The sequence below is a fragment of the Arachis hypogaea genome, chromosome 5 (assembly GCF_003086295.3).
Source record: "Arachis hypogaea cultivar Tifrunner chromosome 5, arahy.Tifrunner.gnm2.J5K5, whole genome shotgun sequence".
Taxonomy (NCBI): Eukaryota; Viridiplantae; Streptophyta; class Magnoliopsida; order Fabales; family Fabaceae; genus Arachis; species Arachis hypogaea.
The window spans coordinates 56,079,476-56,096,603 of NC_092040.1; the positions used below are offsets into that span (position 1 = coordinate 56,079,476).

The following is a 17,128-nucleotide window of genomic DNA, read 5'->3' on the forward strand; positions in this document are numbered from 1 at the left end:
ACATTAAAACTCTAAGTTTGGTGTTGGAAGGTCCCAACAATGCTCTGAATATCTGTGAAGCTCCATGAGAGCTCACTGTCAAGCTATTGATATTAAAGAATGGCTTATTGGGAGGCAACCCAATTTCATTTATCTATGTTATTTTCTTTTTTTTTAGGTTGATGATCATGTGGAGTCACAAAAATAACTACAAAAACCAAAGGAAAAAAAATCAAAAACAGCATTAAAAATAGCACACCCTGGAGGAGCAACCTATTGGCGTTTAAACGCTAGTAAGGGTAGCAGAATTGGCATTTAACGCCCAATCTGGCACCATTATGGGCGTTAAACGCCAGAAACAAGCACCAGACTGGCGTTAAACGCCAGAAATAGGCTACAATCTGGCGTTAAACGCCAGAAAAAGGTTGCAGCCTGGCGTTTAACGCCAGAAAAGGAATAAAAGCTGGCGTTTAACACCAGAAACAAGCAGCAATCTGGCATTAAACGCCAGGATTGCACAGTAAGGGCATTTTTGCATGCCTAAAAGGAGCAGGGATGAAATCTTGACCTCTCTAGATCTGTGGACCCCACAGGATCCCCACCTACCCTCCCACAACACTCTTCCCCAAATACCCCTCACTAATCAACTCATTCACTCTTCCCCATCACCTCTTCACCAATCACCTCCATATCTTTTCCCCAAAAACCCCACCTACCTCACTTTCAAATTCAAACACTTTTCCCTCCCAAACCCAACCCTAATGACCGAAACCCAACCCTCCTCTCACCCCTATAAAAATCCCTCACTACTCCTTCATATTCACATAACACAAACATATTTCCCCCTCTTAGCTGAACCACCTATAACCCTCCATCTCCTCCATTTTTCTTCTTCTTCCCCTTCTTTCTTTCTTCTTTTGCTTGAGGACGAGCAAACCTTTTAAGTTTGGTGTGGTAAAAGCATTGCTTTTTGTTTTTTCATAACCATTTATGGCACCTAAGGCCGGAGAAACCTCTAGAAAGAGGAAAGGGAAGACAAAAGCTTCCACCTCTGAGTCATGGGAGACTGAGAGATTCATCTCAAAGGTCCATCAAGACCACTTCTATGAAGTTGTGGCCAAGAAGAAGGTGATCCCTGAGGTCTCTTTCATGCTCAAGAAAAATGAGTATCTGGAGATCCGACATGAGATCCAAAGAAGAGGTTGGAAAGTTTTCACCAAACCCATTCAACAAGTCAGAATCTTAATGGTTCAAGAGTTCTATGCCAATGCATGGATCACTAGAAACCATGATCAAAGTATGAACGCGAATCCAAAGAATTGGCTTACAATGGTTCGAGGAAAATACTTAGATTTCAGTCCGAAAAATGTAAGGTTGGTGTTCCATTTGCCAATGATGCAAGAAAATGCACGTCCTTACACTAGAAGGGTTAACTTTGATCAAAGGTTGGACCAAGTCCTCATGGACATATGTATGGAAGGAGCTCAATGGAAAAGAGACTCAAGAGGCAATTTGGTTCAATTGAGAAGACCGGACCTTAAGCCTGTGGCTAGAGGATGGTTAGAGTTCATCTAACGCTCCATCATTCCTACTAGCAACCGATCTAAAGTGACTGTGGATCGGGCCATCATGATCCATAGTATCATGATTGGGGAGGAAGTGGAAGTTCATGAGATCATACCTCTAGAACTCTACAAGGTGGCTGACAAGTCATCCACCTTGGCAAGGATAGCCTTTCCTCATCTCATTTGTCATCTATGCAATTTAGCTGGGATTGACATAGAAGGAGACATCCTCATTGAAGAGGACAAGTCCATCACTAAGAAAAGGATGGAGCAAACAAGAGAGCCCATTCACGGACCTCAACAAGAGCATGAGGAAGATCCTCATCAAAAAATTCCTGAGATGCCTCAAGGGATGTAATTTCTTCCACATAACTATTGGGAGCAACTCAACACCTCTTTGGAAGGCTTGAGTTACAACATGGACCAACTAAGGGTGGAGCACCAAGAGCACTCCATCATTCTCCATGAGATTAGAGAAGATCAAAGAACTATGAAGGAGGAGCAACAAAGGCAAGGAAGAGACATAGAGGAGCATAGGCGTTCCATTGGTTCTTCAAGAGGAAGACGCCACCATCACTAAGGTGGACTCATTCCTTAATCTCCTTATCTATTTATTTTCTATTTTCAGATTTTGAGCTTCATGTTTGTCTATGTTTGTATCTTCATTACATGATCATTAGTGTCTAGTGTCTATGTCTTAAAGCTATGAATAATTCCATGAACCCTTCACCTCTCTTAAATGAAAAATGTTCTTAATTACAAAAGAACAAGAAGTACTTGGATTTTAATTTTTATCTTGAAATTAGTTTAATTATTTTGGTGTGGTGGCAATACTTTTTATTTTCTGAATGAATGCTTGAACAGTGCATATTTTTTATAGTGAAGTTTATGAATGTTAAAATTGTTGGCTCTTGAAAGAATGATGAACAAAGAGAAATGCTACTGATAATCTGAAAAATCATGAAATTGATTCTTGAAGCAAGAAAAAGTAGTGAAAAAAAAGAAAAAAATGGCAAAAAAAAGAGAAAGAAAGAAAAAGAAAAAGCAAGCAGAAAAAGCCAATAGCCCTTTAAACCAAAAGGCAAGGGTAAAAAGGATCCAAGACTTTGAGAATTAATGGATAGGAGGGCCCAAGGAAGCAAAATATAGGCCTAAGCGGCTAAATCAAGCTGTCTCTAACCATGTGCTTGTGTCATGAAGGTCCAAGTGAAAAACTTGAGACTGAGTGGTTAAAGTCGTAATCCAAAGCAAATGAATGTGCTTAAGAACTCTGGACACCTCTAATTGGGGACTTTAGCAAAGCTGAGTCACAATCTGAAAAGGTTCACCCAGTTATGTGTCTATGGCATTTATGTATCCGGTGGTAATACTAGAAAACAAAGTGCTTAGGGCCACGACCAAGACTCATAAAGTAGCTGTGTTCAAGAATCAACATACTTAACTAGGAGAATCAATAACACTATCTAAAATTCTGAGTTCCTATAGATGCCAATCATTCTGAGTTTCAAAGGATAAAGTGAGATGCCAAAACTGTTCAGAAGCAAAAGGCTACTAGCCCCGCTCATCTAATTGTGACTAAGTTTCATTGATATTGTGAGATTCATTGTATATTCTCTTCTTTTTATCCTATTTTTTTCAGTTTCTTGGGGACAAGCAAAAATTTAAGTTTGGTGTTGTGATGAGCAGATAATTTATATGCTTTTTGGCATTATTTTTACATAGTTTTTAGTATGAATTAGTTATTTTTTAGTATATTTTTATTAGTTTTGAAGCAAAATTCACATTTTTAGACTTTACTATGAGTTTGTGTGTTTTTTTGTGATTTCAGGTATTTTCTGGCTGAAATTGAGGGACCTGAGCAAAAATCTGATTCAGAAGCTGACAAAGGACTGCTGATGCTGTTGGATTCTGACCTCCCTGCACTCGAAATAAAATTTTTGGAGCTATGGAAGTCCAAATGGTGCGCTCTCAACTGCGTTAGAAAGTAGACATCCAGGGCTTTCCAGAAATATATAATAGTCCATACTTTGCTCGAGTTTAGACGATGCAAAATGGCGTTTAACGCCAGCTTTCTGCCTTATTCTGGCGTTAAACGCCAGAAACAAGTTGCAAAGCAGAGTTAAACGCCAGAAACAAGTTACAAACTAGCGTTTGATGAGCGGATAATTTGTATGCTTTTTGGCATTGTTTTTAGTATGTTTTTGGTATGATATAGTTAGTTTTTAGTATATTTTTGTTAGTTTTTAGTTAAAATTCACTTTTCTGGACTTTACTATGAGTTTGTGTGTTTTTCTATGATTTCAGGTATTTTCTGGCTGAAATTTAGGGACCTGAGCAAAAATCTGATTCAGAGACTGAAAAGGACTGCAGATGCTGTTGGATTCTGACCTCCCTGCATTCGAAGTGGATTTTCTAGAGCTACAGAAGCCCAATTGGCGCGCTCTCAATGGCGTTGGAAAGTAGACATCCTGGGCTTTCCAGCAATATATGATAGTCCATACTTTTCCCAAGATTTGATGGCCCAAACCGGCGTTCAAAGTCACCCTCAGAAATCCCAGCGTTAAACGCTGGAACTGGCACCCAAATGGGAGTTAAACGCCCAAACTGGCACTAAAGCTGGCGTTTAACTCCAAGAAGAGTTTCTGCACGAAAATGCTTCATTGCTCAGCCCAAGCACACACCAAGTGGGCCCGGAAGTGGATTTTTATGTCATTTACTCATTTCTGTACACCTTAGGCTACTAGTTTTCTATAAGTAGGACCTTTGACTATTGTATTGAGAGTCTTTTCGATCTTTAGATCTTTTGATCATGTTTTTATGATTGAACCCTCTTTGGGAGGCTGGCCATTCGGCCATGCCTAGACCTTATGCTTATGTATTTTCAACGGTGGAGTTTCTACACACCATAGATTAAGGTGTGGAGCTCTGCTGTACCTCGAGTATTAATGCAATTACTATTGTTCTTCCATTCAATTCCGCTTGTTCTTGTTCTAAGATATCACTTGTTCTTCAACTTGATGAATGTGATGATCCGTGACACTCATCATCATTCTCACCCATGAACAAGGTGACTGACAACCACTCTTGTTCTACAAGCGATCAAGGCTCTAGTGAATATCTCTTGGATTCCTGATTGCACGATGCATGGTTGATCGCCTGACAACCGAGTGCTCGTCTGACAAACGAGCCAACCATTCCGTGAGATCAGAGTCTTCGTGGTATAGGCGAGAACTGATGGCAGCATTCAAGAGAATCCGGAAGGTCTAACCTTGTCTGTGGTATTCTGAGTAGGATTCAATGACTGAATGACTGTGACGTGCTTCAAACTCCTAGCAGGCGGGGCGTTAGTGACAGACGCAAAAGAATCAATGGATTCTATTCCGGCCTGACCGAGAACCGACAGCTGAATTTCGCTATGCTGTGACAGAGCATATGCAATCGCTTTCACTGAGAGGATGGGAGGTAGCCATTGACAACGGTGAAACCCTACACAAGCTTGCCATGGAAAGGAATGAGAAGGATTGGATGAAGACAGTAGGAAAGCAGAGAGACGGAAGGGAAGGCATCTTCATGCGCTTATCTGAAGTTCCTACCAATGAATTACATAAGTATCTCTATCTTTACCTTTGTGTTATTTTTGTTCATCACCATTACCATTTGAGTTTGCCTGACTAAGATTTATAAGATGACCATAGCTTGCTTCAATACTAACAATCTCCGTGGGATCGACCCTTACTCGCGTAAGGTTTATTACTTGGACGACCCAGTGCACTTGCTGGTTAGTTGTGCGAAGTTGTGTAATGCCATGGTATTGAGCTACCAAGTTTTTGGAGTTCATGACCGGGGATTATGAGAGTTGTGAAAAAGTATTGTTCACAATTTCGCGCACCAAGTTTTTGGCGCCGTTGCCGGGGATTGTTCAAGTTTTGAGCAAGCTTTTGGTAACATCAGTGCCAAGATCCGGCAACAACACCAAGTTTTTGGCGTTATTGCTAGGGATTGTTCAAGTTTGGACAACTGACGGTTCATCTTATTGCTTAGATTAGGTATTTATTTTTTTCGAAATTCTTGAAGATGAATTCTAGAGTTTCATGATGATTTGTTGAAATCTGGCTGGCTGAGAAGCCATGTCTAATTTCATTGGACCGAGGTTTCAACTTATCATCACAAGAGCTTGTTGATTTTTATCAAATCTTGCTTTTGGAGCAATGATCTGCTAAGGCTTGGCTGGCCTTTGGCCATGTCTAGTGTTTTGGACCGAAGCTTTCTTTGAAAGCTTGGCTGGCTGTGAAGCCATGTCTAGTTCCTGGACCGGAGTCTTATACTAGCATTGCACTGATTCCTGGAATTCTCATTAAGAATTTTGATACCTTTTTCCACTTAATTTTCGAAAAACACAAAAAAATTTACAAAATCATAAAATCCAAAAATTTCTTGTTTGAGTCTAGTGTCTCATCTTAAGTTTGGTGTCAATTGCATGCATTCATTCATGTATCTTGGTGATCTTCAAGATGTTCTTGATGATTTACTTGCTCTAATCTTTGAATTCTATTGACTTGAGTGTCTTGTGTGTCTCATTTGCATTTTCATTTTGTTAATGTCAGTAGTATACAAACTGCTAAGTTTGGTGTCTTGCATGCATTGTTATTTGATTCTTGTTGCATTTTGATTTTTCCTTATTATTAAAAATCCAAAAATATTTTTAATTTGTGTCTTTTCAAGTCAATAATACAGAGAATTGAAGATTCAGAACATACAGCAGAGGAATTACACAGAAAAAGCTGGGCGTTCAAAACACCCAGTGAAGAAGGACAGACTGGCGTTTAAACGCCAGCCAGGGTACCTGATTGGGCGTTTAACGCCCAAAAAGGTAGTGTTTTGGGCGTTAAACGCCAGAATGTGCACCATTCTGGGCGTTTAACGCCAGGATGGCTAAAGGGGGAAGATTTTGTTTTCAAATCAAATTTTTTTTAGTTTTCAGAATCTTTTCAAAATCAAATCTTTTTCAAATCAATTTTCCAATCAAATCTTTTTCAAAATCAATTTCTTTCTATTTTTAAAGATACTTACTATCAATTAATGATTTGATTCAACATTTCAAGTATGTTACCTTTTCTGTTGAGAAAGGTTTAATGTTTGAATCATATCTTTTCTTGTTAGTCAAGTTTTTAATTTTCAAATCAAATCTTTTTAAAATGTTTTTCAAATCATATCTTCTCAATCACATTTTTTTTAAATCAATCATATCTTCTTAACCACATCTTTTTCAAAATAGTTTTCAATCAAATCTTTTTGATTTCTAATTTCAAAATCTTTTTCAAAAATCACTTGATTTCTTTTCCATTTTCATTTTCGAAAATTAAGTAATGTTTTTCAAAAATGTTTTCAAAATTTTTCACTTAATCTTTGAAAATTACTTCCCTCCTTCTCACATCCTTCTATTTAGGGACTAACACTATTCCTTAATGCAAAATTTGAACTCCATCTCCTTTGATAAGTTCGAATTTTCTACTTCTGTCTTCTACCTTTCTTTTCCTCTGACACCTAAAGGAATCTCTATACTGTGACATAGAGGATTCCACATCTTCTTGTTCCATTCTCTTTCTTATGAGCAGGAGCAGAGACAAAGGCATTCTTGTTGAAGCTGATCCTGAACCTGAAAGGACCTTGAAACGAAAGCTAAGAGAAGCCAAAGCACAACTCTCTTTAGAGGACCTGACCGAATTCTTCAAAGAAGAAGAACTCATGGCAGCCGAAAACAACAACAATGCCAACAATGCAAGGAAGGTGCTGGGTGACTTTACTGCACCTACTCCCGACTTCTATGGGAGAAGCATCTCTATCCCTGCCATTGGAGCAAACAACTTTGAGCTTAAGCCTCAATTAGTTTCTCTAATGCAACAGAATTGCAAGTTCCATGGACTTCCATTGGAAGATCCTCATCAGTTTTTAGCTGAATTCTTGCAAATCTGTGACAATGTTAAGACTAATGGGGTTGACCCTGAGGTCTACAGACTTATGCTATTCCCTTTTGCTGTAAGAGACAGAGCTAGAACATGGTTGGACTCTCAACCTAAAGAAAGCCTGGACTCTTGGGAAAAGCTAGTCAATGCCTTCTTGGCAAAGTTCTTTCCACCTCAAAAATTGAGTAAGCTTAGAGTGGAAGTCCAAACCTTCAGACAGAAGGAAGGAGAATCCCTCTATGAAGCTTGGGAAAGATACAAACAATTAATCAGAAAGTGTCCTTCTGACATGCTTTCTGAATGGAGCATCATAGGTATTTTCTATGATGGTCTCTCTGAACTGTCCAAGATGTCTTTGGATAGCTCTGCTGGAGGCTCTCTTCATTTGAAGAAGACGCCTGCAGAAGCTCAAGAACTGATTGAAATGGTTGCAAATAACCAATTCATGTACACTTCTGAAAGAAATCCTGTGAACAATGGGACTAGTCAGAAGAAAGGAGTTCTTGAGATTGACACTCTGAATGCCATATTGGCTCAGAACAAAATATTGACTCAACAAGTCAATATGATTTCTCAAAGTCTGTCTGGAATGCAAAATGCACCAAGCAGTACTAAGGAAGCTTCATCTGAGGAAGAAGCTTATGATCCTGAGAACCCTTCAATAGAAGAGGTGAATTACATGGGAGAACCCTATGGAAACACCTATAATCCTTCATGGAGGAATCATCCAAATCTTTCATGGAAGGATCAACAGAGACCTCAACAAGGTTTCAATAACAATAATGGTGGAAGAAACAGGTTTAGCAATAGCAAGCCCTTTCCATCATCTTCTCAGCAACAGACAGAGAGCTCTAAGCCGAATACCTCTGACTTAGCTACCATGGTCTCTGATCTGATCAAAATCACTCAAAGTTTCATGACTGAAACAAGGTCCTCTATCAGAAATTTGGAAGGACAAGTAGGTCAGCTGAGCAAGAAAATTACTGAACTCCCTCCAAGTACTCTTCCAAGCAATACTGAAGAAAATCCAAAAGGAGAGTGCAAGGCCATCAACATGGCCGAATTCTGGGAGGAAGAAGAGGCAGTGAACGCCACTGAGGAAGACCTCACTGGACGTCCACTGGCCTCTAGTGAGTTCCCCAATGAGGAACCATGGGAATCTGAGGCTCAAAATGAGACCATAGAGATTCCATTGGACTTACTTCTGCCATTCATGAGCTCTGATGAGTATTCTTCCTCTGAAGAGGATGAGTATGTCACTGAAGAGCACGTTGCTAAATACCTTGGAGCAATCATGAAGCTAAATGACAAGTTATTTGGAAATGAGACTTGGGAGGATGAACCTCCTTTGCTCACCAAGGAACTGGATGACTTGTCTAGGCAGAAACTGCCTCAAAGGAGACAGGATCCTGGGAAGTTTTCAATACCTTGTACCATAGGCACCATGACCTTCAAGAAGGCCTTGTGTGACTTAGGGTCAAGTGTAAACCTCATGCCTCTCTCTGTAATGGAGAAGTTAGGGATCTCTGAGGTGCAAGCTGCAAAAATCTCACTGGAGATGGCAGACAATTCAAGAAAACAAGCCCATGGACTTGTAGAGGATGTTCTGGTTAAAGTTGAAGATCATTACATCCCTACTGATTTCATAGTCCTAGAGACTGGGAAGTGCATGGATGAATCCATCATCCTTGGCAGACCATTCCTAGCCACAGCAAAGGCTGTGATTGATGTTGATAGAGGAGAGTTGATCATTCAAGTGAATGAAGAATCCTTGGTGTTTAAGGCCCAAGGGTATCCCTCTGTCATCATGGAGAGGAAGCATGAAGAGCTTCTCTCAAAACAGAGCCAAACAGAGCCCCCACAGTCAAACTCTAAGTTTGGTGTTGGGAGGCCACAACCAAACTCTAAGTTTGGTGTTGAACCCCCACATTCAAACTCTAAGTTTGGTGTTGGGAGGTTCCAACACGGGTCTGAGTATCTGTGAGGCTCCATGAGAGTCCTCTGTCAAGCTAATGACAATAAAGAAGCGCTTGTTGGGAGGCAACCCAATGTTTTATAATTAACTATTTTCTTTTGTTATTTTATGTCTTTTGTAGGTTGATGATCATAAGAAGTCACAAAATCCATGAAAAAAGCAAAAACAGAATGAAAAACAGGAAGAAAAATAGCACACCCTGGAGGACGCACCCACTGGCGTTTAAACGCCAGTGAGGTTAGCTGGCGGGCGTTTAACGCCCAGTCTGGCACCATTCTGGGCGTTTAACGCCAGAAAGGGGCACCAGACTGGCGTTAAACGCCAGAAAGGGGCAAGATGCTGGCGTTAAACGCCAGAAATGGGCACCAGCCCGGCGTTTAACGCCAGAAATGGCACAAAACGTGATTTTGCATGCCATTTGGTGCAGGGATGACTTTTCCTTGACACCTCAGGATCTGTGGACCCCACAGGATCCCCACCTACCCTACCACTCTCTCTCTTCTTCACCAATCACCTCAACACCTCTTCCCCAAAAACCCCTCACCTATCAAATCCCATCTTTCTCTTCACCACTCACATCTATCCTTCATAAAACCCCACCTACCTCACCATTCAAATTCAAACCACTTTTCCACCCAAACCCACCCTCAAATGGCCGAACATCTCTCTCCCCCTCTCCTATATAAACCCTCATTCACTCCTTCATTTTCACACACCTTAAACACTACTTCTTCTCCTTTTTGGCCGAACACAAAGCCCTCTCCATCTCCTTCATTTCTTCTTCTTCTACTCTCTTCTTTCTTCTTTTGCTCGAGGACGAGCAAACATTTTAAGTTTGGTGTGGTAAAAGCATTGCTTTTTGTTTTTCCATAACCATTTATGGCATCCAAGGCCGGAGAAACCTCTAGAAAGAGGAAAGGGAAGGCAAAGGCTTCCACCTCCGAGTCATGGGAGATGGAAAGATTCATCTCAAGGGTGCATTAAGACCATTTCTATGAAGTTGTGGCCTTGAAGAAGGTGATCCCCGAGGTCCCTTTTTCACTCAAAAAGGGTGAATATCCGGAGATCCGACATGAGATCCGAAGAAGAGGTTGGGAAGTTCTTATCAACCCCATTCAACAAGTCGGAATCTTGATGGTTCAAGAGTTCTATGCCAATGCATGGATCACCAAGAACCATGACCAAAGTGTGAACCCGAATCCAAAGAATTATCTTACTATGGTTCGGGGGAAATACTTGGATTTTAGTCTGGAAAGTGTGAGGGTGGCGTTCAACTTGCCTATGATGCAAGGAGATGAACATCCCTACACTAGAAGGGTCAACTTTGATCAAAGGTTGGACCAAGTCCTCACAGTCATATGTGAAGAGGGCGCCCAATGGAAGAGAGATTCAAGAGGAAAGCCGGTTCAATTAAGAAGGCATGACCTCAAGCCCGTGGCTAGAGGATGGTTAGAGTTCATACAACGCTCAATCATTCCCACTAGCAACCGGTCCGAAGTTACCATAGACCGGGCTATCATGATCCATAGCATCATGATTGGAGAAGAAATAGAGGTTCATGAGGTTATAGCCCAAGAACTCTATAAGGTGGCGGACAAGTCCTCTACCTTGGCAAGGTTAGCCTTTCCTCATCTCATTTGTCACCTCTGTTATTCAGTGGGAGTTGACATAGATGGAGACACCCCCATTGATGAGGACAAGCCCATCACTAAGAAGAGGATGGAGCACACAAGAGATCCCACTCATCATGAGATCCCTGAGATTCCTCAAGGGATGCACTTTCCTCCACAAAACTATTGGGAGCAATTAAACACCTCCCTAGGAGAGTTGAGTTCCAACATGGGACAACTAAGGGTGGAGCATCAAGAACACTCCATCATCCTCCATGAAATTAGAGAAGATCAAAGAATCATGAGGGAGGAACAACAAAGACAAGGAAGAGACATTGAGGAGCTCAAGCACTCCATAGGATCTTCAAGAGCAAGAAAGAGCCGCCATCACTAAGGTGGACCCGTTCTTTGATTTCCTTGTTCTTTATTCTTCTGTTTTTCGAATTGTATGCTTATGTTTATCCATGTTTGTGTCTTGTGATCATTAGTGTCTTAGTGTCTATGCCTTAAAGTTATGAATGTCCTATGAATCCATCACCTATCTTAAATAAAAAAAAACGTGCTTAATTGAAAAAGGAAGGAATTGCATGAATTTTGAATTTTATAACAGTTTAATTATTTTGATGTGGTGGCAATATTTTTGTTCTCTGAATGTATGCTTAAACAGTGCATATGTATCTTGAATTTGTAGTTCATGAATGTTGGCTCTTGAAAGAATGATGAAAAAGGAGACATGTTACTGAGGATCTGAAAAATCATTACAATGATTCTTGAAGCAAGAAAAAAGCATTTCTATCCAAAAAAAAAATATCAAAAAAAAATATCAAAAAAACGAAAAAATAGAGAAATAAGAGTTGTGATCCAAGGCAAATAAGAGTGTGCTTAAGAACCCTGGACACCTCTAATTGGGGACTTTAGCAAAGCTGAGTCACAATCTGAAAAGGTTCACCCAATTATGTGTCTGTGGCATGTATGTATCCGGTGGTAATACTGGAAGACAGAGTGCTTTGGGCCACAGCCAAGACTCAATAAGTAGCTTTGTTCAAGAATCATCATACTTTACTAGGAGAATCATTAACACTATCTGGATTCTAAGTTCCTAAAGAAGCCAATCATTCTGAGTTTCAAAGGATAGAGTGAGATGCCAAAACTGTTCAGAGGCAAAAAGCTAAAAGCCCCGCTCATCTAATTAATACTGATCTTCATAGATGTTTTTGGAATTCATTGCATATTCTCTTCTTTTTATCTTATTTGATTTTCAGTTGCTTGAGGACAAGCAACAATTTAAGTTTGGTGGTGTGATGAGCGGATAATTTGTATGCTTTTTGGCATTGTTTTTAGTATGTTTTTGGTATGATATAGTTAGTTTTTAGTATATTTTTGTTAGTTTTTAGTTAAAATTCACTTTTCTGGACTTTACTATGAGTTTGTGTGTTTTTCTGTGATTTCAGGTATTTTCTGGCTGAAATTGAGGGACCTGAGCAAAAATCTGATTCAGAGACTGAAAAGGACTGCAGATGCTGTTGGATTCTGACCTCCCTGCATTCGAAGTGGATTTTCTGGAGCTACAGAAGCCCAATTGGCGCGCTCTCAACGGCGTTGGAAAGTAGACATCCTGGGCTTTCCAGCAATATATGATAGTCCATACTTTGCCCAAGATTTGATGGCCCAAACCGGCGTTCAAAGTCACCCTCAGAAATCCCAGCGTTAAACGCTGGAACTGGCACCCAAATGGGAGTTAAACGCCCAAACTGGCACTAAAGCTGGCGTTTAACTCCAAGAAGAGTCTCTGCACGAAAATGCTTCATTGCTCAGCCCAAGCACACACCAAGTGGGCCCGGAAGTGGATTTTTATGTCATTTACTCATTTCTGTACACCTTAGGCTACTAGTTTTCTATAAGTAGGACCTTTGACTATTGTATTGAGAGTCTTTTCGATCTTTAGATCTTTTGATCATGTTTTTATGATTGAACCCTCTTTGGGAGGCTGGCCATTCGGCCATGCCTAGACCTTATGCTTATGTATTTTCAACGGTGGAGTTTCTACACACCATAGATTAAGGTGTGGAGCTCTGCTGTACCTCGAGTATTAATGCAATTACTATTGTTCTTCCATTCAATTCCGCTTGTTCTTGTTCTAAGATATCACTTGTTCTTCAACTTGATGAATGTGATGATCCGTGACACTCATCATCATTCTCACCCATGAACAAGGTGACTGACAACCACTCTTGTTCTACAAGCGATCAAGGCTCTAGTGAATATCTCTTGGATTCCTAATTGCACGATGCATGGTTGATCGCCTGACAACCGAGTGCTCGTCTGACAAACGAGCCAACCATTCCGTGAGATCAGAGTCTTCGTGGTATAGGCGAGAACTGATGGCAGCATTCAAGAGAATCCGGAAGGTCTAACCTTGTCTGTGGTATTCTGAGTAGGATTCAATGACTGAATGACTGTGACGTGCTTCAAACTCCTAGCAGGCGGGGCGTTAGTGACAGACGCAAAAGAATCAATGGATTCTATTCCGGCCTGACCGAGAACCGACAGCTGAATTTCGCTATGCTGTGACAGAGCATATGCAATCGCTTTCACTGAGAGGATGGGAGGTAGCCATTGACAACGGTGAAACCCTACACAAGCTTGCCATGGAAAGGAATGAGAAGGATTGGATGAAGACAGTAGGAAAGCAGAGAGACGGAAGGGAAGGCATCTTCATGCGCTTATCTGAAGTTCCTTCCAATGAATTACATAAGTATCTCTATCTTTACCTTTGTGTTATTTTCGTTCATCACCATTACCATTTGAGTTTGCCTGACTAAGATTTATAAGATGACCATAGCTTGCTTCAATACTAACAATCTCCGTGGGATCGACCCTTACTCGCGTAAGGTTTATTACTTGGACGACCCAGTGCACTTGCTGGTTAGTTGTGCGAAGTTGTGTAATGCCATGGTATTGAGCTACCAAGTTTTTGGAGTTCATGACCGGGGATTATGAGAGTTGTGAAAAAGTATTGTTCACAATTTTGCGCACCAGCATTTAACTCCAAGAAAGACCTCTACACTTGAAAGCTTCAATGCTCAGACCAAGCACACACCAAGTTGGCCCGTAAGTGGATTTCTGCATCATTTACTTGTTTCTGTAACCATAGTAACTAGTTTAGTATAAATAGAACTTTTTACTAGTGTATTAGATATCTTTGGATTATCTTTTGATCCTTTGATCACCTTTTGGCAGCTGGTCTCTCGGCCATGCCTGGACCTTCATCACTTATGTATTTTCAACGGTGGAGTTTCTACACACCATAGATTAAGGTGTGGAGCTCTGCTGTTCCTCAAGTATTAATGCAAAGTACTACTGTGTTCTATTCAATTCATGCTTATTCTTATTTTAAGATGTCTATTCGTACACAAGAACATGATGAATGTGATGATTATGTGACACTCATCACCATTCTCACTTATGAACGCGTGATTGACAACTACTTCCGTTCTACATGAAAACAAGCTTGAATGTATATCTCTTGGGTTTCTAATCAACGATTCACATCGACTCCCCTCTGACAATGGGGCATCTGAATCCGAGATCAGAGTCTTCGTGGTATAAGTTAGAATCAATTGGCAGCATTCTGGAGATCCAGAAAGTCTAAACCTTATCTGTGGTATTTCGAGTAGGATCTGGGATGGGATGACTGTACGAGCTTCAAACTCGCGATTGTAGGACGTGGTGACAGACGCAAAAAGGATAGTAAATCCTATTCCTACATGATCGAGAACCAACAGCTGATTAGCCATATGATATCTGTGCATGTTATTTTTCATTCGAGACGAGAAATCCGACAGTTAATTAGCCGTATAGAAACCGTAGAGGACCATTTTCACTGAGAGGATGGGAAGTAGCCATTGACAACGGTGACACCCAGCATACAGCTTACCATAGAAAGGAGTATGAAGGATTGGATGAAGACAGTAGGAAACCAGAGATTCAAAAGGGATAAAGCATCTTCATACGCTTATCTGAAATTCCCACCAATAAATTGCATAGGTATCCCTATCTTTATTTTATGTTTTATTTATCTTTTAATTATTAAAACTCCATAACCATTTGAACTCGCCTGACTGAGATTTACAAGGTGACCATATCTTGCTTCAAGCCGACAATCTCCGTGGGATCAACCCTTACTCACATAAGGTTTATTACTTGGACGACCCAGTGCACTTGCTGGTTAGTTGGGCGAAGTTGTGAAAAAGAGTTGAGATTACAATTGTGTGTACCAAGTTGTTGGCGCCATTGAGATCACAATTTCGTGCACCAGTCAGTCAGAAGCAATCCAACCCCTACCCTAACAAGCAAGGAGAATCAAGTTGATAGCAATACCAGAAAGCTTGTTAGGGGGAATTCACATCCGAGGGCACTAATCTTCTCCCATAGAGTCATTTCTTTTAACCAACTGGAAGAAGAGGAAGAAAATTCAACAATCAAGTGTCAAGCTAATGACAATAAAGAAGCGCTTGTTGGGAGGTAACCCAAATATAAGTATCCCTTAGTTTAATTATGTTTTAATTTCCATTCTCTTTTAAATTACTTTTAGTAAATTTTTCCTTGTCATTGATTTTCATAGTTTTTCTAGCTTGTCTAATGTTGGTGATCATGCATAGTATTTAGAACAGGGATAGACAAACCCAGAATGGAGAACAAAACACCCTGGAGGGTGTCCCTTACTGGTGTTCAACGCTAGAAAGGAGGAGAGAGCTTGGGTGTTCAACGCCCATAAGGGAAGCAGTCCTGGCGTTCAATGCCAAGAAGGGACCAATTTTTCTTTGCTTGGGGACAAGCAACTTTTTAAGTTTGGTGTTGTAGAGTGAGCTCTGGGATCATATTATCATCAAAGGCACCAAAGGAAGGTGAATCATCTTCATAGAAGATCAGTAGCCACCATAACTGAGGTGGTTAAGTTTCATTATCCCTTCCTTTATCTTATTCTTTGTTTTAGTAGTTTATTTTTGAAATTTTTATAGTTAGAAGATGTCTCATGCATTACCCACTAAAATTAAAAAGAAAATTTTTGAAAAAGAAGTAGTAAAATACATAAAGATCTTGAGTTATATTATGAGTTATTCTGACTACTTTGATGTGGTGGCCTTATCTTTATTTTCTGGATGTATGAATTAACTATGTAGAATTGATATTGAAGTTAAGCATGTTGGCTCTTGAAGAATAATGAATTTAAAGAAGTATTATTGAGTTAAATTTGTGATTTTTTAATGAAAAAGGTGAAGAAACAAACTTATATATGAGGATGAGAGAGAAAATGATTTTGGAAGTGATAGACAGCTGGAAGTGTGAAACAAAATGGTTTTAAATTTGAACTTCCTTAAACTCCCGCCCAATATTCTCCTATATTAGTACGTTACAGAACCTTTTAGTTTTTATTATTTTATTAAATTTTATTGTTTTACCACTTGTCAAACATTTAGCCTATACACTTGTCATTGTATAAGACTCAACACTTGTCAAACAAAGACCATAACTACATTCTTATTATATATTAATAGATAACAAATTTTACATCTTTATCTTATTGAGTGTGCTATGTGAAACTAGGCTAAGCTAAAAAGTATAACAAGAAGTCCAAGAGAGCAACAAAACTGATAAACCCTATTTGTAGGACTTATCTTGTGCTTGATTTAGGGGATTTTATAACCTTTTATCCACATTTATCCATTGAAATAGCATGGTTTTATAACTTCTCCTTTAATTGTGCTTAAGAGTGAAAACATGCTTTTTAGGACTTAAAATAGCTAAATCTAATTCTCCTTGATTCCATTAGATGCCTTGATATGTTTGCTAAGTGATTTCAGATTTAGGAGGCAAGGATTGGACCAAGGGAATGAAGGAAAAGCATGTAGAAATGGAGAACTCATGAAGAAATAAAGGAAACACAAAAGCTGTCAAGCCGACCTCTTCGCACTTAATCGACCATAACTTGAGCTACAGAGGTCCAAATGATGCGGTTCAAGTTGGGTTGGAAAG

General features: G+C 39.9%; 1 non-coding gene across 1 annotated transcript; it reads right to left on the bottom strand.

Moving 5' to 3' along the window:
- Nucleotides 1–7,694: 7,694 nt before the first annotated feature.
- LOC112804537 (small nucleolar RNA R71) lies at nucleotides 7,695–7,802 on the bottom strand. The gene has a single exon (XR_003203149.1). It is a non-coding gene; the product is annotated as a small nucleolar RNA R71 (small nucleolar RNA).
- Nucleotides 7,803–17,128: the final 9,326 nt, after the last annotated feature.